Raw genomic sequence first — 21757 nt, forward strand, 5'->3', positions numbered from 1 at the left:
GGATATCAATTTTGAAAATGCCACTTTCTCCCCCTTTAGAACACAAAGATATACTAATTTGAAATTTTCCAATTGAAAGTGCATTCATCCATTTTGTGAGTTTTGGTGATTTGGATAACAACACATTTAAAGGTCTAACAAGTTTGCTAAGTGTTGAACAGGGAATTCAGTATGATGAACATACTTGAATAGTGTATAATGATCAGTGAACAAGGTTCAACACAAGGTCAAATAACCAGTGAGACAATGCAAATGGATATAATATGGTCTCTATATTGGTTTGAATATATGGACAAGTCCTGAGAAATCACTATGCATAAATATGATCATAATAGAGGTTGAAGTGATTAAGAGGATTGGTCAAGCCAAAGTGAATAAGATATGAGGAATCGTGAATTGGCTTGACCATATTACTATTAGTCCATATATAAATATATGAGAATCAAACTAGAGCTTGATTGATCTTAGCAGTTATATCTAAATGACATTCAAGCAAGGTTCACAATATTGAAGAAATGATTTTCTCAATGGATGCTCAATAGGGTGTGACTCAAGAATGGCTTGATAGGGTGAAGATAGCAAGGAAAGGGCTTCGAGGAACTAAGCGAAGGTGAAGGCCAAGCGACGGCTTATAGACCGAGGTACCATGGCTAAGGTGAAGAAGAGAGTACTTGCACTAAGTCGATGAACTAATCAGCTATGAAGAGTTACAACATGTTGATGCATCAGTAAGGTTACTTGAAGCCATGATTTGAACTCATATATGGTGAAATGGCACAAGTCACAGGCTCGATTTGTGTTTGCTTCAAAAGGTGAGACAAAGATGTTTGTGATCCTTATGAAGCAACACCATGGAGAAATCACACTTGAGACACCAATGACTCAAGGAGTTTACTTAATTATATTTTATTTGACTTGAGTATAGGAATCGTCGTACTATCAAGGGGGATCCAAAAAGAAGGTTGGTGTTGGTACTAAAGCTCAAAATCCTTGATCTAAAACTTCCATTTTACCCTTGTTTCACTTCACTTTTCTCAAAATCTGCGCAACAGTTTCAAAAATTGGTTCAACCGAATTTTGGCCCGGCTCAACCGAATTTGCAAAACGGAGCAACCGAATTTCGGCCTGACTCAACCGAATTTGCAAACCGGTTCAACCGAATTTGAAACCGGTTCAACTGAATTTGAAACCGGTTGAACCGAATTTGAGTCCGGTCCAGTCTCCGACTGAGTCCGCCAGTGAACCGAAAACCGACTGGTGGAATCCGGTTCAACCGGTTTTAGAACCGGTTCAACCGAATTTCAGTCAGTTTTCCCCAACGGCCACCAGCTTTTGGGGGCACCTTTATATACACCTCCCACACTCTTCCCCACAGTAGAACACGCACAAAACTTCATTCCCAACCTGAGAAACACCTCCCACTCTCTCTCACACACCTCTTGCCTCTCCCATTTCAAATCTTTGGAGAGAAATCTTTGAGTGAGTTTGAGAGCTGCGGTTTTTTTTGCTTCATCTCCAAATCTCTCTTACTCTTCTTCATTCGAGCTTTGGTACTACATCGAGTTCTTTGTGGATTCATTACTCTTGGAGCTTCTAGCTCCTAGACGACTAGGTGTCTCTTGTGAGTCTCCAAATTTTGTGGAAGACCACAAGAAAGTTTGTATTACCCGCTCGTTTGAGCAAAGATTATTGTGTGGGCTTGACCTTTGTGGTCAGCAAAGGGAGGATTAGGGTTGAAAGAGACCCGACTCTTTGTGGGCGCCTCAACGAGGAAGTAGGGCACCTTGGTGGTGTGACCGAACCTCGGGATAAATCTTGTGTCTCTTGTGTTCTTGCTCATTGTGTTTGTTTGTGTTCTTCGTTCTCTCACCATTCCGTGAAAGATTTGTCTATATCTTTTTGGTGTGTGGATTTTGAGAAGTGCCCTTCTTAGATCTACTACTTTGAACCCTGTGGATCATTTAGAACATCTCATTTCCAAAGTTAACTGGGTGAATTTCGAGATCAATTTAGTTTTACCCAGTTTGCTTCTGGTTTTTGTTGAAAAAGTTTTAACTTGCCTATTCACCCCCCCTCTAGGCAACTTTCAATTGGTATCAGAACCTAATCCTCGTTCTAACGCTTAACCGCGTGAGGAAAAGATCATGTCGGGGGGACTAAGAAACGAAAGTGCTTCTAAGCTTGAAAAAGTTGAGGTTGCCTCGACTTCATCTTTTGGTGCAGATGTTGATCCTAAGGCAATAGATCTTGCCATGAGAATCGCCGAAAGGATGTTCCTCAAAATGAAGGAAGATGAGGCGAAGAACAAGATTGAAGAAGAAGAAAATGATCGATGGAGACCAAACGACGAATCCACCTCTTCACAAGGTTCGTCTTTCAAATCCACTTCTCATATGTGCTTTGTTGCTAATGGGAGTGACAGTGAAAGCGAAAGTGAGGATGAGGATGAACATGAAAGTGACAGTGAAGATGAGGATGATCTTCAAAAATTCTTCGCTCAACTAAGCAAGAAGAACCGGATGAGCTTGCTCAAACTCATGAAAAGAGCGGAAGAACAAAAGGAAATGCTTCATAAGCAAGAAGATATCCTCATCGAAAAATTCAAAGACTTGGAGAAGTTGACCAAAGAGCATGAGAAGCTAAAGTGCTCTCATGATGATTTGGTCCAACAGTATGAAAAGATTTCTATTGAGCAAACTAGTACTTCAAATGCTTTATCATGTGTTGCTCAATTAGAAAAAGAAAATAATATGCTCAATAACATGATAGAAAAGCTAAATATTGAAAATCTAGCTTTGCAAGAAAAACATGATATGCTTGTGTGCTCTCATAATAAATTTATGGATTCACATATCATGTTAGAAATGGCTCATGAGGTTGTGTTAACTAATTTGAAATCATACCAACCTCACATATGCACATGTACTCAAATAGAAACTATATTATCATGTGCTAACAAATGTTGCTCTCAAGAAAGCCAATCTTCCATTGAGCTAGAAATTTTAGGAACTAGTGATATTTCTATCACACAAGAAAATAAAGAGCTCAAGGAAGAAGTTGGAATGCTAAGAAGGAGCTTAACTCGTTTGAAGGGAAAGTGTCATGCTCAACCTTCTCAAGATAACCGTGATAATATGGTGAAAAAGCTTGAGAAGGGGACAACCGTAGCATGCACAAAACCCCTTCAAAAGAATACCAAGCTTTCTAAGAAGGGCATGAGCAAAATCCATGGTGAGAAAATTAATGCTCATATGATTTGCTCTAACAATGTACCTATGTGCTTCAACAAAGAAAGATCAAAGAGAAGCGATAGGAGGTGCTATGGATGCAAGGAGAAGGGCCATGAAATTGATTCATGCCCCCACATGAAGAATCAAGACCTTGCACGATCAAGAAAGATGACCATCAAAAAGGATGAAAGCAAAAGGCAAATGCATTGCAAGGACAAGCATCACATTTGCTACAATTGCCGTGAAAAAGGTCATCTATTCAAGGTTTGTCCAAAGGGTAAAACTCCTAAGCCTAACTTGTCAATACATTCAAATATGCTTAGGAGACCCAAATTTGACTCTTGTGCTAGAAAGGTGATGAGTTCACCACATTCTAGGACCAAGGCTATTTGGGTGCCTAAGTCCTTATTGGCTAACCTTGATGGACCTATCATGAGATGGGTACCAAAATGTACTTAATAAGTTTTGCAGGTACCTAGAGATGATATGAAGCTTTGGGGTGCTTGAGCGGTTTAACTCAATTCTTATCTCAAGCTATCAATCTTACATTGTCTATCCTTTAAGATTGACCCAAAGATGAATTGAGTTGTTATATCACTAACTTCATATTTATCTCTAGCAAGAACTTGTGTTGTAGGGAATAAGGATTAACCTTTGTGGGAATCAAGCAAAAGGCCTACAACCAAGTGATATCCAAAGGATGGTAACAATTAATTCTTAAGTGCACATTGCTTTTAATTGGTATATTCCTTTGTGTCTTTTGTAGCCACATAGGAAAAATGAAGCACTTGAGAATGAACTTAAGAGATTTTACCTTGCTTTGGAAAGGATCTAATTATATGGTAGATTGCAAGTTCATATTTTTATATTGTGACAATCTACATGCTTTAAATTGATTATATGTATCTTGTGGCATATTTCAAATTAATTATCGTGTTATTGCCATGACCTAGACATAAAGAGGATTATCCCATGTTCTTAAATGAATAGAGTGCTAAGTAAGAAATTCAAATTCTTATAGCACTTACCAAATGGGGAATTCTCTATATGACTAGAGTTGTGAGACTAATGTTTCTATCTAAGTGTTTATGTAGTCTCACAACATGAGAATGTGTTTCCCAAATGGAGTGTGCCATTCAACATTCAAAGAAGATCGAACCAATACTATGTGATGTATTCATTCTTGTTTAAAATTGGTTTTGAGTCTTCTCCATTAATCACTCACCATGTTATGAATTAGAGTTGCCCTATAAACTTAATTAAATAATCATGCTATTTTCATCTTTTTTCAATTGATGTTATGCATGATGCTTGTAAGGGTAATTTAGTTCATATCATGAGGTTTCCTTATTTTAGTAACCTTCTTGTCATTCATATACTAGAGGTTGCTAAATAGGAAACTATTGCTTGTGTTACTAATGCAATCTCTTTTAAGCTATTTCATGAAATTCATAAGTAGAGATTGTGCTCTTTCAATTGGTAAAATCACAAGCTTTAAAGGTTAATCTTCACCTAAAAGAAAGATTAGGAATGCTCAAGGCAAAGGTATGGAACTAATTGCTTCAATTGGTAGTTGATCAATAGTAGTTCCTTTCAAGTGGCATACTTTCAATTAGTAATAATCTATTTTATGAAAAGAAATGTCAATATGAAGGTTAAATTCCTTTTGGATTAAATTTGTAAATTGGTGCATATTGTTAATTCACACATCCATGTGCATTAACTTAAAAGGAATTTAATTTATGCCTTTATGCCTCATAAATGATGATTTATTTGACATTCATATATAAATATCATCATTCATTAAATACTTCATTGTACTACTAATACCTCTTTTCAAAGTGCTTTTTTACTAGTTTTAAAAGGAAAAGAGATAACAAGCTAAAGAAGGAAGTCTCCACAATTGAAGAAAAGAAGAATACTTAAATGACACCATCTCATATAGTAAGATCTTTCAATTTATATAACAAATGGTACATTCTATATGGTGGTAAGTATTCTTAGGCATAAGTTAATTCATTGCAAATTTTTCATGCCTTGACCAATATATGTAATGTACTCCTCTTGAGAATCTTCATTGAATTGAAAGTGCATTTTATAAGTCATTCAAATACTTGATGCACATATCTAGTGGGAGCACATTATATATATCTTGTGTCGTAGAGAATAAGTTTCCCTTGAGTAAGCTATACTAAGACAATCCAAAATGGTAAATTTGTATCTCATTCATATGGATTGTAATCTTTGTTTTCTAAATAGCTACTCTTGATGCAGTTTAAAATTCCCTTATCGTTAAATCTAAAAGTGCATAAGAATCTTTTTGTTGATATTCATGACATACATATGCACTAACATGGATATGATTTTTAAACTGTAAAAGGTACAATTAGTGATCCATACTCTCTAAAATTTGGAAACCCATATTTTCATATCTTAGAAATCTACTTAAATCGGTATCCATATGCTTCACATTGAATTGGATCACTAAGTTGTAAATTCCATGCATAACTTGTCTTCATGTTATGAATGCTTGTGCGACTAACCTTGATAAGCTAGGTGCACCCAAAGTCAAGGTAGGTTCATCATCAAGAAGGCAACACAATGATGTATTAATAAAAGGAGAAAATGCTCCTATTCTTAACTCTAGTTTTTTAATCTATGTGATTAAATATTGACTTGAAACCATGTAAGATGGTTGTCAAGTATATGTGGGTGCCTACACAAAGAGAAAGGCCACAATAAGGATTGTGTGGGTACTCAAGGCTCTTACTACTAATCTCAAAGGACCCAATTCAAATTGGGTACCAAGATATGAAGCTTAAACTTGTTTTGCAGGATCACTCCTTCAATGGATCAAGTTGGGTGCTCGATAGTGAATGTATAAATCATCTTTGGAGACAGTAGCTAGGGTGGTAACAACTGAATCTCAAGTGCATGTTATTTTCAAATCTTATCTTTTTGTGACTTGTGTAGCCACTAAGGAAAAAGAAGCACTTGAGGATATACATCAGTTGTTGATTATGAAATAAAGGTCTAATTGGAAGTTGAATGAATATTATCATATGGTGAACAATCCAAAATTATGTGACGTATTCTCTATCTAGTTAATTTGGATTTGATTCTTCTATATTAGACACTCACCATAATATGGATTAAGTCATCCCTTTAGACTTCATTGAATAACCATGCATATTATCCATGTCATTCAAAATATATTGTGCATGAGGGTTCAAGGAAATTTAGTCCATATTATGATGTTTCTCTATTTTAGCAACACACTTGTCTTCCACATATAAAGGGTTGCTAAATAAGAAACTAGTGCTTGTGCTACTAATGTCATCTCTTGTGTTGAGTTTATCCATAGAAAATCTATGTTAAGAGATGTGCTTGTTTTAAATTGGATAAATCACAAGCTTAAAGGATACTATTCAACTAAAGTAAGAAGAAGTTGATAAGAGGCCAAGGTATGAAAACTTCCTCTCCTTCAGTTGTTTTAGTATTCTATCTTTAGTGGGATGTACCATAGTATAGGTTAATTTCCTAGCAATATAAAATGTTCAATAGTGCATATAACTTTGACATCAACTATATGTGTGCACTAATTTAAAGGAATTTAATCTATCCTTTTTGGTTTCAAGAATGATGATTCATTCTCCATCCACATATAAGGATTATCATTTGTGAAACCCTCCCTTGTGTTTTTAATGCTCTCTTTTCTAAGTGTTTCAATAAGGTCTTTCCAAGTGCTTTCAAGATGGATTCAAAATCTACGGATATAAGAGTCTTGTTTGTTTCAATCATTGAATTTCAATGGGTCTCATATCAAGTATGATTGAACCAAGCAAAGATGAATAAAGTTCAAGATCACTTGGTTGGATGAAATCATAAAAGAAAAGAAAGCACAGTCATTCAAGAAGGGAATTACACTTTTTGTCAACCAAATAATGAAGATGTAGTGACATATTTATATGATATCTTTCATTGTGAGGTTTGAGGTTCATATTAGCATGCTTTACCCTTCAGAATTTCAATTGATATACTTCAGTTCTTAAACTTTCAATTGGTTTAATTTTCATCATCTATGTAAAGCATGTTATGTTAAACCAAGATATAGTGCAAACATCTCCTTTAACCTCGTATTGTTGATGTGCATAAATGTACTTTGTGTACTCTTGCATGCACAAATTGATGGAGAGTTTAGCCTATATCTTGTGAGACTAAAGATTTCTTTCAAGTTCATGTTGTGTAGTCTCACGCCTTGGAGAACATCAAATGAGGATGAGTGGTTCCAAGGAAATGATCAAATATTTACCACATGTCACCCCATGGATTAGTTCTATTGGGGAACGATATGTGTTCTCTAGCATAAATTCAATTGTTTCAAGTATATTATGCCTTGACCAAGATATGTGATGAACCCCTCTAAGAATCTTAATTGAATCAAGTGCATCTTACAAGTAATTCGAGTACCTGATGCATACATTTAGGGGGAGCTCATTCTATATTTTGTGTCCTTAAAAGACTAACATTTCTTTTAGTGAATTTGTGTAGTTCTTTGAAGAGAATGAGTTTCTCTTGATCGTTTAAAGAGGATAAGTTTCTCTTTGAAATGTCAAGCCTATCAAAAGCTAAGATAGAAATTCATGATTATAATGAAGACCATATGGCATGGAACAAAGGTGTGTCACTCCATGAACTATTGTATTACATTTGTGTATCTAGGCTCTTACAAGTTAGTGTATGCATGTATATGCAATATCTTAAGTCACATCATAAGGTTGCACTTGAATCTTGGCTTAAAATATTGCATATCATGTCTATTAGTATACCGTTTGATTATGAGTAATTCCTTAAATTGGTGCAATTTCATATTTTCATACTTTATTTGTACCAAGGTTCAAATTGTAGAACTTAATCCCCTGGCCTCACAAGTCCAAGTGCATAAGCTAAACAAGTATTCATCACTTGTATGCACACATTTTGGGGGAGAATGGTCTATAATTTGAATCTTTGAGACTAACTTCATTTTCAAGTCTATTATGTGTGTAGTCTCAAATTAGAAAGGAATCTTCAAGCAAATACAATCGCTTCCACTGCAAATTTTGATGGGTATCAAAGATTCTTTGCTCCAATAAATGTATCTTCTATACATTTCATAAGAGAATGAGTTTCTCTTGTATATGCTACTCCAACGTCATCTAAAATTGGTATATATGTATCACATCTTTTTGGATTACAAATATCTAAAGTAGCATAGCTTATAGATTCTCCTGTCTAGAACTTAATTGATTAAATAGTGCAGTTGTTTCTTATGTTGCATGATTATGTTCAATTGATACTCCTTTTATGCCAATGGTACTTTAAGTTGCAAATAAGTACTCTCAGTAGGTATCAATTGAATTCATATATATGTGTGCACTAAAACTTGAGGAGAACTTAGTGTAATATGCAATTAGTGATCTGATTATCTATCAAATTGTATCAATTGGTGGTTTTCAATTGATATTTTTCGTACATGATCACTAGTTGTATAATTCATACTTGTGCAATTTTCATGCTGCCTCTTGTTATGATAAGAAAATGCTAGGTGACATCTAGACTCCAGGTATCAAGATTTATCTTTCAATTAGTATGACAATATTCATTTGATATCTTGGACATATGTCACAATTATGCCAACAAGAGATTGCAAAATGAACTCTAAACACAACACAAGTGTGGAACACCCCTTTGAAAAGGTAAAACGCAAAGGTACATCACTTATGACACTTCTCCATTACCTTTGTGCCATATAAGGACCCTTTTCATGATAGTGTGTTCAAATCTTGATTAATCATAATTTCTACCCTTTATATTCTTTATATCTTTTTTGGAGATTAATGACAAAGGGGGAGAAATTGTGCATTAAAGCTTACCTTTAGTCTTATATAACTAAGTGTTAGAAGACTTTAAAAAGGGGAGAAATAATTAAAAAAAAGGGAAGTCATAAGAAAAACATAAGATGTAGAAAGTTGATTAGTGCATACTATGTCATGAGCATCACGTTTATTTTATGACGCACTGCATCCTATGAATAGTATGATATAAGTTGTCTCCATACTTTGACCCAAATATGTGCTTTTGGCATTTGAGTACAAAATTGGTATTTTCTGAAATGCACATATTTAGGGGGAGGAAACTATATCATAGGATTCAAAATCTTATTTATCAAATCTTATGTAAGCTTTAAATGTGTTGTCATCAATCACCAAAAAGGGGGAGATTGAAAGTGCATTCATCCATTTTGTGAGTTTTGGTGATTTGGATAACAACACATTTAAAGGTCTAACAAGTTTGCTAAGTGTTGAACAGGGAATTCAGTATGATGAACATACTTGAATAGTGTATAATGATCAGTGAACAAGGTTCAACACAAGGTCAAATAACCAGTGAGACAATGCAAATGGATATAATATGGTCTCTATATTGGTTTGAATATATGGACAAGTCCTGAGAAATCACTATGCATAAATATGATCATAATAGAGGTTGAAGTGATTAAGAGGATTGGTCAAGCCAAAGTGAATAAGATATGAGGAATCGTGAATTGGCTTGACCATATTACTATTAGTCCATATATAAATATATGAGAATCAAACTAGAGCTTGATTGATCTTAGCAGTTATATCTAAATGACATTCAAGCAAGGTTCACAATATTGAAGAAATGATTCTCTCAATGGATGCTCAATAGGGTGTGACTCAAGAATGGCTTGATAGGGTGAAGATAGCAAGGAAAGGGCTTCGAGGAACTAAGCGAAGGTGAAGGCCAAGCGACGCCTTATAGACCGAGGTACCATGGCTAAGGTGAAGAAGAGAGTACTTGCACTAAGTCGATGAACTAATCAGCTATGAAGAGTTACAACATGTTGATGCATCAGTAAGGTTACTTGAAGCCATGATTTGAACTCATATATGGTGAAATGGCACAAGTCACAGGCTCGATTTGTGTTTGCTTCAAAAGGTGAGACAAAGATGTTTGTGATCCTTATGAAGCAACACCATGGAGAAATCACACTTGAGACACCAATGACTCAAGGAGTTTACTTAATTATATTTTATTTGACTTGAGTATAGGAATCGTCGTACTATCAAGGGGGATCCAAAAAGAAGGTTGGTGTTGGTACTAAAGCTCAAAATCCTTGATCTAAAACTTCCATTTTACCCTTGTTTCACTTCACTTTTCTCAAAATCTGCGCAACAGTTTCAAAAATTGGTTCAACCGAATTTTGGCCCGGCTCAATCGAATTTGCAAAACGGAGCAACCGAATTTTGGCCTGACTCAACTGAATTTGCAAACCGGTTCAACCGAATTTGAAACCGGTTCAACTGAATTTGAAACCGGTTGAACCGAATTTGAGTCCGGTCCAGTCTCCGACTGAGTCCGCCAGTGAACCGAAAACCGACTGGTGGAATCCGGTTCAACCGGTTTTAGAACCGGTTCAACCGAATTTCAGTCAGTTTTCCCCAACGGCCACCAGCTTTTGGGGGCACCTTTATATACACCTCCCACACTCTTCCCCACAGTAGAACACGCACAAAACTTCATTCCCAACCTGAGAAACACCTCCCACTCTCTCTCACACACCTCTTGCCTCTCCCATTTCAAATCTTTGGAGAGAAATCTTTGAGTGAGTTTGAGAGCTGCGGTTTTTTTTGCTTCATCTCCAAATCTCTCTTACTCTTCTTCATTCGAGCTTTGGTACTACATCGAGTTCTTTGTGGATTCATTACTCTTGGAGCTTCTAGCTCCTAGACGACTAGGTGTCTCTTGTGAGTCTCCAAATTTTGTGGAAGACCACAAGAAAGTTTGTATTACCCGCTCGTTTGAGCAAAGATTATTGTGTGGGCTTGACCTTTGTGGTCAGCAAAGGGAGGATTAGGGTTGAAAGAGACCCGGCTCTTTGTGGGCGCCTCAACGAGGAAGTAGGGCACCTTGGTGGTGTGACCGAACCTCGGGATAAATCTTGTGTCTCTTGTGTTCTTGCTCATTGTGTTTGTTTGTGTTCTTCGTTCTCTCACCATTCCGTGAAAGATTTGTTTATATCTTTTTGGTGTGTGGATTTTGAGAAGTGCCCTTCTTAGATCTACTACTTTGAACCCTGTGGATCATTTAGAACATCTCATTTCCAAAGTTAACTGGGTGAATTTCGAGATCAATTTAGTTTTACCCAGTTTGCTTCTGGTTTTTGTTGAAAAAGTTTTAACTTGCCTATTCACCCCCCTCTAGGCAACTTTCACCAATTAAAAATCATCAATTTTAAAATTAGGGTGGTGGTGCGGTCCTTTTGCTTTGGGCTCATACTTTCTCCCCCTTTGGCATGAATCGCCAAAAATGGAATCATTAGAGCCCATTGAAGTACTTTCTCCTCCTTTGGTCATAGAATGAATGAGTGAAGATTATACCAAAGACGGAGAGTGATGCGGAGCGACGGCGAAGGGTGAGTAGTAGAGTGGAGTGGAAGCCTTTGTCTTCGCCGAAGACTCCAATTCCCTTTCAATATACCTATGACTTGGTTTGGAATACACTTGGAAACACATTAGTCATAGCATATATAAAAGAGATATGATCGAAGGTATACTTATGAGCTATGTGTGCAAATTAGCAAAAGAAGTTTCTAGAATCAAGAATATTGAGCTCATGCCTAAGTTTGGTAAAAGATTGTTCATCAAGTGGCTTGGTAAAGATATCGGCTAATTGATCTTTAGTGTTAATGTAAGCAATCTCGATATCCCCCTTTTGTTGGTGATCCCTAAGAAAATGATACCGAATGGCTATGTGTTTAGTGCGGCTATGCTCAACGGGATTATCCGCCATGCGGATTGCACTCTCATTATCACATAGAAGAGGAACTTTGGTTAATTTGTAACCATAGTCCCGCAGGGTTTGCCTCATCCAAAGCAATTGCGCGCAACAATGGCCTGCGACAATGTACTCGGCTTCGGCAGTAGAAAGAGCGACCGAATTTTGCTTCTTTGAAGCCCAAGACACCAAGGATCTTCCCAAGAACTGGCAAGTCCCCGATGTGCTCTTCCTATTAATCTTACACCCTGCCCAATCGACATCTGAATAACCAATCAAATCAAATGTGGATCCCCGAGGGTACCAAAGTCCAAACTTAGGAGTATAAGCCAAATATCTCAAGATTCGTTTTACGGCCGTAAGGTGGGATTCCTTAGGGTCGGATTGGAATCTTGCACACATGCAAACGGAAAGCATAATGTCCGGTCGAGATGCACATAAATAAAGCAATGAACCAATCATCGACCGGTATACCTTTTGATCGACGGATTTACCTCCCGTGTCGAGGTCGAGATGCCCATTTGTTCCCATGGGTGTCTTGATGGGCTTGGCATCCTTCATTCCAAACTTGCTTAGAATGTCTTGAGTATACTTTGTTTGGCAAATGAAGGTGCCCTCTTGGAGTTGCTTGACTTGGAATCCCAGAAAATACTTCAACTCCCCCATCATAGACATCTCGAATTTTTGTGTCATGATCCTACTAAATTCTTCACATGTAGATTCGTTAGTAGACCCAAATATAATATCGTCAACATAAATTTGGCATACAAACAAATCATTGTCAAGAGTTTTAGTGAACAAAGTAGGATCGGCCTTGTCGACTTTGAAGCCATTAGCAATAAGGAAATCTCTAAGGCATTCATACCATGCTCTTGGGGCTTGCTTTAGCCCATAAAGCGCCTTAGAAAGCCTATAGACATGGTTAGGGTACTCACTATCTTCAAAGCCGGGAGGTTGCTCAACATAGACCTCCTCCTTGATTGGTCCGTTGAGGAAGGCACTCTTCACGTCCATTTGATAAAGCTTGAAGCCATGGTAAGTAGCATAGGCTAATAATATACGAATTGACTCAAGCCTAGCTACGGGTGCATAGGTTTCACCAAAATCCAAACCTTCGACTTGTGAATACCCCTTGGCCACGAGTCGAGCTTTGTTTCTTGTCACCACACCATGCTCATCTTGCTTGTTGCGGAAGACCCACTTGGTTCCTACAACATTTTGATTAGGACGTGGAACTAAATGACATACCTCGTTCCTCGTGAAGTTGTTGAGCTCCTCTTGCATCGCCATCACCCAATCCGAATCTTGTAGTGCTTCCTCTACCCTGTGTGGCTCAATAGAGGAAACAAAAGAGTAATGCTCACAAAAATGTGCAACATGAGATCGAGTGGTTACCCCCTTATAAATGTCGCCGAGGATGGTGTCGATGGGGTGATCTCGTTGGATTGCTTGGTGGACTCTTGGGTGTGGCGGCCTTTGCTCTTCATCCTCCTTATCTTGATTATTTGCATCTCCCCCTTGATTGTTGCCGTCATCTTGAGGTGGCTCATTTGCTTGGTCTTCTACTTCATCAACTTGGGCCTCGTCCTCATTTTGGGTTGGTGGAGGTGCTTGCGTGGAGGAGGATGGTTGATCTTGTGCATTTGGAGGCTCTTCGGATTCCTTAGGGCACACATCCCCAATGGACATGTTCCTTAGCGCGATGCACGGAGCCTGTTCTTTACCTATCTCATCAAGATCAACTTGCTCTACTTGAGAGTCGTTAGTCTCATCAAACACAACGTCACAAGAAACTTCAACTAGTCCTGAGGACTTGTTAAAGACTCTATATGCCCTTGTGTTTGAGTCATATCCTAGTAAAAAACCTTCTACAGTTTTAGGAGCAAATTTAGATTTTCTACCTCTTTTAACAAGAATAAAACATTTGCTACCAAAAACTCTAAAATATGAAATATTTGTCTTTTTACCGGTTAGAAGTTCATAGGATGTCTTCTTGAGGATTCGGTGTAGATATAACCGGTTGATGGCGTAGCAAGCTGTGTTGACCGCCTCGGCCCAAAACCGATCCGGTGTCTTGTATTCATCAAGCATGGTTCTTGCTATGTCCAAGAGAGTTCGATTCTTCCTTTCCACTACACCATTTTGTTGTGGGGTGTAGGGAGAAGAAAACTCATGCTTGATGCCCTCCTCCTCAAGGAAGCCTTCTATTTGTGAGTTCTTGAACTCCGTTCCATTGTCGCTTCTAATTTTCTTGATCCTTAAGTCGAACTCATTTTGAGCCCGTCTCAAGAATCCCTTTAAGGTTTCTTGGGTATGAGATTTTTCCTGCAAAAAGAACACCCAAGTGAAGCAAGAATAATCATCCACAATAACTAGACAGTACTTACTCCCGCCGATGCTTATGTAAGCGATCGGGCCGAATAGGTCCATGTGTAGGAGCTCCAGTGGCCTGTCACTAGTCATGATGTTCTTGTGTGGATGATGAGTGCCAACTTGCTTCCCGGCTTGGCATGCGCTACAAATCCTGTCTTTCTCAAAATGAACATTTGTTAGTCCTAAAATGTGTTCTCCCTTTAGAAGCTTATGAAGATTCTTCATTCCAACATGGGCTAGTCGGCGGTGCCAGAGCCAACCCAAGTTAGTCTTAGCAACCAAGCAAGTGTCGAGTTCAGCTCTATCAAAATCTACCAAGTATAGCTGACCCTCTAACACTCCCTTAAATGCTATTGAATCATCACTTCTTCTAAAGACAGTGACACCTACATCAGTAAATAGACAGTTGTAGCCCATTTGACATAATTGAGATACGGAAAGCAAATTGTAATCTAAAGAATCTACTAGAAAAACATTGGAAATGGAATGGTCAGGAGATATAGCTATTTTACCCAAGCCTTTGACCAAACCTTGGTTTCCATCCCCGAATGTGATTGCTCTTTGGGGATCTTGGTTTTTCTCATATGAAGAGAACATCTTCTTCTCCCCTGTCATGTGGTTTGTGCACCCGCTGTCGAGTATCCAACTTGAGCCCCCGGATGCATAAACCTACAAAACAATTTTAGTTCTTGACTTTAGGTACCCAAACGGTTTTGGGTCCTTTGGCATTAGAAACAAGAACTTTGAGTACCCAAACACAAGTCTTGGAGCCCTTGTGTTTGCCCCCAACAAACTTGGCAACTACCTTGCCGGATTTGTTAGTAAGCACATAAGATGCATCAAAAGTTTTAAATGAAATAGCATGATCATTTGATGCATTAGGAGTTTTCTTTCTAGGCAACTTGGCACGGGTTGGTTGCCTAGAGCTAGATGTCTCACCCTTATACATAAAAGCATGGTTAGGGCCAGAGTGAGACTTCCTAGAATGAGTTCTCCTAATTTTGCTCTCGGGATAACCGGCAGGGTACAAAATGTAACCCTCGTTATCCTGAGGCATGGGAGCCTTGCCCTTAACAAAGTTAGACAAATCTTTAGGAGGGGCATTAAGTTTGACATTGTCTTCCCTTTGGAAGCCAATGCCATCCTTGATGCCAGGGCGTCTCCCATTATAGAGCATACTTCTAGCAAATTTAAACTTTTCATTTTCTAAGTTATGCTCGGCAATTTTAGCATCTAATATTGCTATATGATCATTTTGTTGTTTAATTAATACCATGTGATCATGAATAGCATTGATATCAACATCTCTGCATCTATCACAAATAGACACATGCTCAACGGTAGATGTAGAGGGTTTGCAAGAATTAAGTTCAACAATCTTAGTACGTAATATATCATTTTTATCTCTAAGATCGGAAATAGTAACATTGCAAACATCAAAATCTTTAGCCTTAGCAATCAAATTTTCATTTTCTACTCTAAGGCTAGCAAGAGAATCATTCAACTCCTTAATCTTAGCAAGCAAATCATCATTATTATTTCTAAGATTGGGAATTGAAGCATCACAAACATGAGAATCAACCTTAGCGATTAATTTAGCATTTTCATTTCTAAGGTTGGCAATAGTGTCATGGCATGTGCTTAGCTCACTAGATAATTTCTCACATTTTTCTACCTCTAGAGCATAAGCATTCTTAACCTTAATATGTTTCTTGTTTTCTTTAATTAGAAAATCTTCTTGGGAATCCAAAAGGTCATCTTTTTCATGAATGGCACTAAACAATTCATTTAACTTTTCCTTTTGTTCCATGTTAAGGTTGGCAAAAAGGGTACGCAAATTATTTTCCTCATCACTAGCATTGTCATCACTAGAGGACTCATATTTAGTGGAGGATTTAGATTTAACCTTCTTCCTTTTGCCGTCCTTTGCCATGAGGCACTTGTGGCCGACGTTGGGGAAGAGGAGTCCCTTGGTGACGGCGATGTTTGCGGCGTCCTCGTCGTCGGAGGAGGAGTCGGTGGAGCTCTCGTCGGAGTTCCACTCGCGGCACACGTGGGCATCGCCGCCCCTCTTCTTGTTGTACCTCTTCTTTTCTCTCCTCTTGCCCTTCTTCTCGTTATCCCTGTCACTGTCACTGTCACTTGATAATGGACATTTAGCAATAAAGTGACTGGGCTTACCACACTTATAGCAAACCTTCTTGGAACGGGATTTGTAGTCCTTCCCCTTCCGTTGCTTGAGGATTTGGCGAAAGCTTTTGATGATTAAAGCCATCTCCTCATTGTCGAGCTTGGAGGCGTCAATTGGTTATCTACTCGGTGTAGACTCCTCCTTCTTCTCCTCCGTCGCCTTAAACGCCACCGGTTGTGCTTCAGACGTGGAGGGTTCATCAAGCTCGTTGATCTTCTTTGATCCTTTAATCATACATTCAAAGCTTACAAAATTCCCGATTACTTCCTCGGGAGTCATTAGTGTATATCTTGGGTTACCACGAATTAATTGAACTTGAGTAGGGTTAAGAAAAATAAGTGATATCAAAATAACCTTAACCACCTCGTGGTCATCCCATTTCTTGCTCCCGAGGTTGCGCACTTGGTTCACCAAGGTTTTGAGCCGGTTGTACATATCTTGTGGCTCCTCCCCTTGGCGAAGACGAAAACGACCGAGCTCCCCCTCGATCGTTTCCCGCTTGGTGATCTTGGTGAGTTCATCACCCTCGTGCGCGGTCTTGAGTAGGTCCCAAATCTCCTTTGCATTCTTCAACCCTTGCACCTTGTTGTATTCCTCCTTACTCAGAGAGGCAAGGAGTATGGTTGTAGCTTGAGAGTTGAAGTGCTCGATTTGGGCCACCTCGTCCGTATCATAATCCTCATCCCCTATGGACGGTACCTGTGCTCCAAACTCAACAACATTCCATATACTTTTGTGGAGTGAGGTTAGATGAAATTTCATTAAATCACTCCACCTAGCATAATCTTCGCCATCAAAAGTTGGCGGTTTGCCTAATGGAACGGAAAGTAATGGAGTATGTCTAGATGTATGAGGATAGTGTAAGGGGATCTTACTAAACTTCTTGTGCTCTTGGCACTTAGAAGTTACGGACGGCGCATCGGAGCCGGAGGTCGATGTTGATGAAGAGTCGGTCTCGTAGTAGACCACTTTCCTCATCCTCTTGTGCTTGTCGCCTTTCCGATGCGACTTGTGGGAAGAGGATTTTTCCTTCTTCTCTTTGTGGTGAGAAGAAGAAGATCTTTTCTCCTTTTGTTTGGAGGAGTCCTTCTTCTTCTCCTTCCTCTTGGTGCGGGACTCTTCCGATGAAGTGCTCCCTTGGCTTGTAGTGGGCTTGTCGCCGATCTCCATCTCCCTCTTGGTGTGATCTCCCGACATCACTTCGAGCGGTTACGCTCTAATGAAGCACCGGGCTCTAATACCAATTGAAAGTCGCCTAGAGGGGGGTGAATAGGGCGAAACTGAAATTCTCAAAATAATCACAACTACAAGTCGGGTTAGTGTTAGAAATATAATAGAGTCCGCAAGAGAGGGTGCAAAACAAATCGCAAGCGAATAATGAAGTGAGACACGCGGGTTTGTTTTACCGAGGTTCGGTTCTCTCAAACCTACTCCCCGTTGAGGAGGCCACAAAAGGCCGGGTCTTTTTCAACCCTTTCCCTCTCTCAAACGGTCCCTCGGACCGAGTGAGCTTCTCTTCTCAAATCAACCCGGGAATAAAACTTCCCCGCAAGGACCACCACACACTTGGTGTCTCTTGCCTTGGTTACAAATGAGTTTATGATCACAAGAACAAATGAGAAAGAAAGAAGCAATCCAAGCGCAAGAGCTCAAAGGAACACAGCAAATCTCTCTCGCTAATCACTAAAGCCTTGTGTGGAATTGGAGAGGATTTGATCACTTGAGTGTGTCTAGAATTGAATGCCTAGCTCTTGTAAGTGGTTGAGAAGTGGAAAACTTGGATGACTTGAATGTGGGGTGGTTGGGGGTATTTATAGCCCCAACCACCAAACTAGCCGTTTGGTGGAGGCTGTCTGTTCGATGGTGCATCGGACAGTCCGGTGTGCACTGGACAGTCCGGTGCGCCAGCCACGTCACCAAAGTCGTTGCAATTTGACCGTTGGAGTTCTGACTTCTGGGCCCGCCTGGATGTCCGGTGGCGCACCGGACATGTACTGTAGAGTGTCCGGTGCGCCAGCATGGGCGTGTCTGACCTCTGCGCGCGCTGGCGCGCATTTATTGCGTCGCAGGTAGCCGTTGGCGCCTGAAGTAGCCGTTGCCCCGCTGTTACACCGGACAGTCCGGTGTACACCGGACAGTCCGGTGAATTATAGCGGAGCAGCTGAAATTAATTCCCGAGGCTGGCGAGTTCCGGAGGCCGCTCTTCCTTGGAGCATCGGACATGTCCGGTGGCACACCGGACAGTCCGGTGCGCCAGACCAGAGGTGCCTTCGGTTGTCCCTTTGCTCTTTTGTCGAACCCAATACTTGGTCTTTTTATTGGCTAAGTGTGAACCTTTGGCACCTGTATAACTTGTACACTAGAGCAAACTAGTTAGTCCAATTATTTGTGTTGGGCAATTCAACCACCAAAATTAATTAGGGACTAGGTGTAAGCCTAATTCCCTTTCACATGGAACCCATCCCTAATAAGCCATCCTAACTCAAATTTAAACAACGATCGAGTGCCAAATTGTGAGGCAATCTTGTCGATGAGTAATAATGGCGTTTGGTCCGAGCGTGATCTATGAAGCGCTTCAACAGTGGCATTAGGGTATTTTAGTTCCCAATCGATACTCATAAAAACTCTATCTAGTTTTTCAAATGTTGGAGGGTCTAAGTTGTTTGACCAAGTAAATTGACGACCCTTTAATTCAATTTCTTTTATCTCAAGGCTCTCTATGACAACATTAAATAGATTAGGCCATCGGGGATTGAAGTTATCTTTATTTTTATCCTCTGGCCGCCTCATTATATTGAAATCTCCCCCTATAATAAAAGGGTTCAGTTCCGCACCAACTACATTAACCATCTCTGCTAAAAAAGCATTCTTGAGATTGTCCTGAGACGGGCCGTACACTGCATAAAGGGACCATTTAAAATCATCTGATTTATTTCTAAGGAGAAATTTAGAGTAATGATCCCCCTCATCGATAGCTCCAACGTCTAAAACAACTGGATTTACACCTAAAATCATACCACTAGATCTCCCTCTAGGTGGCATAGTATGCCAAAGAAAATCTATACCACCACTTAAATGGCGCAAAGTGGACTCCGAGAAAAAGTCCCTGCCCGTCTCAAAGATCGCTAAAAAGTCAAGTCGATATTTTTTAGATAATGACGCAAGGTAATTATGTTTAGCCAAGTCAGCGAGACCTCTGCTATTCCAAAAAATTCCCTTCATTTTAAACTAATTTTAGATGGTGTGATGGGTTTTTTAGAAGGCCGAGGAACCCTCCCTGCATAAGTAAAGCGATTCGCCTTCTTACGGCATGGAACAACACTAAGGTCGTATCCCCACTCTAGATCATCATGCTCAAAATTTTCATCCCATCGCTTAATAGCATGTGAAAGATGTTCATCAATGTCATTATCATCTTCTTCATTTAAAACAGCACGACGAATGGATGGGGATGAAATACTAGAAGCCATGAGTCGATCGACCTCTATATTCTTAATAGAAATAGCTGAGGTAAGAACCTCTTTATCGTTTCTGCCCAAGCGAATCCCAACATTATTTAACTTGGTAGCAATAACTTTAGGCTTAAAAGGAAGAAATGAATACTCACTGATTTCTAAATTGCGCTTTGCCGCAAGACGCTGAGCCTTGCTTAAAGTGTCCTCATCAGAAACCACCCGCTTGCCCAAGACCTGAGTAAGATCTTCTCGGGCCATTGGTCTTTGAGAAAGAGATTTTGATTTAAAATAATCTTGAAGAGAAATCAAGATCTAGTCATTTGACTAGGCCAACTGATTGAGCGCCTGTACCATTTCATCATTTTTTATATTAGCTTTAATCTTAAATTGTTTGCATAAATGTTGTTGTCGGGGACCATAATTAGGGGTACCCTCAAGGCTCCTAATTTTCAGCTGGTAACCCCCATCAGCACAAAGCTGCAAATGCCTGATGAGTGCGATTAAGTCAGGGATCAGTCCATTCAAGGGACTCGATCACGCCTCGCCCGAGCCTAGCCTCAGACAAGGGCAGCCGACCCCGGAGGATTTCCGTCTCGCCCGAGGCCCCCCTTCAGCGGCGAACATATTCCCGGCTCGCCCGAGGCCCTGCCTTCGCCAAGAAGCAACCCTGACCAAATCGCCGCACCGACCGACCAAGTCGCAGGAGCATTTAATGCAAAGGTGGCCTGACACCTTTATCCTGACGCGCGCCCCCCAGACGGCAGAGCCGAAGTGACCGCCGTCACTTCGCCGCTCCACTGACCGGCCTGACAGAAGGACAGCGCCGCCTGCGCCACTCCGACTGCGGTGCCACCTGACAGAGTGAGACTGACAGGCAGTCAGGCCCGGCCAAAGGCACCATAGGAAGCTCCGCTCCGCCCGACCCAGGGCTCGGACTCGGGCTAAGTCCCGGAAGACGGCGAACTCCGCCTGACCCAGGGCTCGAACTCGGGCTAAGTCCCGGAAGACGGCGAATTCCGCCCGACCCAGGGCTCGGACTCGGGCTAAGTCCCGGAAGACGGCGAACTCCGCCCGACCCAGGGCTCGGACTCAGGCTAAGTCCCGGAAGACGGCGAACTCCGCCCGACCCAGGGCTCGGACTCGGGCTAAGTCCCGAAAGACGGCGAACTCCGCCCGACCCAGGGCTCGGACTCGGGCTAAGTCCCGGAAGACGGCGAACTCCGCCCGACCCAGGGCTCGGACTCGGGCTAAGTCCCAGAAGACAACGATCTCCGCCTCGCCCGACCCAGGGCTCGGACTTGGGCTCGGCCCCAGAAGACGACGAACTCCGCTTCGCCCGACCCCAGGGCTCGGACTCCGCCCTGGCACCAGCCGGCGATCTCCGCCTCGCCCGAACCTGGGGCTCGGACCCGACCTCGGCCACGGAAGACAGACTCGACCTCGGCTTCGGAGGAGCTTCCACATCGCCCAACCTAGGGCGTAGACCAGCCACGTCAACAGGAGGCGCCATCATCACCCTACCCCGAGCTGACTCGGGCCGCAGGGAACAAGACCGGCGTCCCATCTGGCTCGCCCCGCCAGATAGGCAATGATGGCGCCCTGCATACTCTGTGATGACGGCGGCTCTCAGCCCCCTTACGGAAGCAAGAGGACGTCAGCAAGGATTC

At 40.8% G+C, this 21757-nt stretch overlaps 1 long non-coding RNA gene across 1 annotated transcript in view; it reads right to left on the reverse strand.

Moving 5' to 3' along the window:
* LOC118471985 (uncharacterized) overlaps positions 1–20396 on the reverse strand; it is a 42212-nt gene extending 21816 nt beyond the window's left edge. Inside the window, exon 1 of the long non-coding RNA XR_004849352.1 lies at positions 20243–20396. This is a non-coding gene — a long non-coding RNA (uncharacterized lncRNA). The remainder of the gene's footprint in view (positions 1–20242) is intronic.
* Positions 20397–21757: the final 1361 nt, after the last annotated feature.

This window comes from Zea mays, chromosome 5 (assembly GCF_902167145.1).
Source record: "Zea mays cultivar B73 chromosome 5, Zm-B73-REFERENCE-NAM-5.0, whole genome shotgun sequence".
Classification (NCBI taxonomy): domain Eukaryota; kingdom Viridiplantae; phylum Streptophyta; class Magnoliopsida; order Poales; family Poaceae; genus Zea; species Zea mays.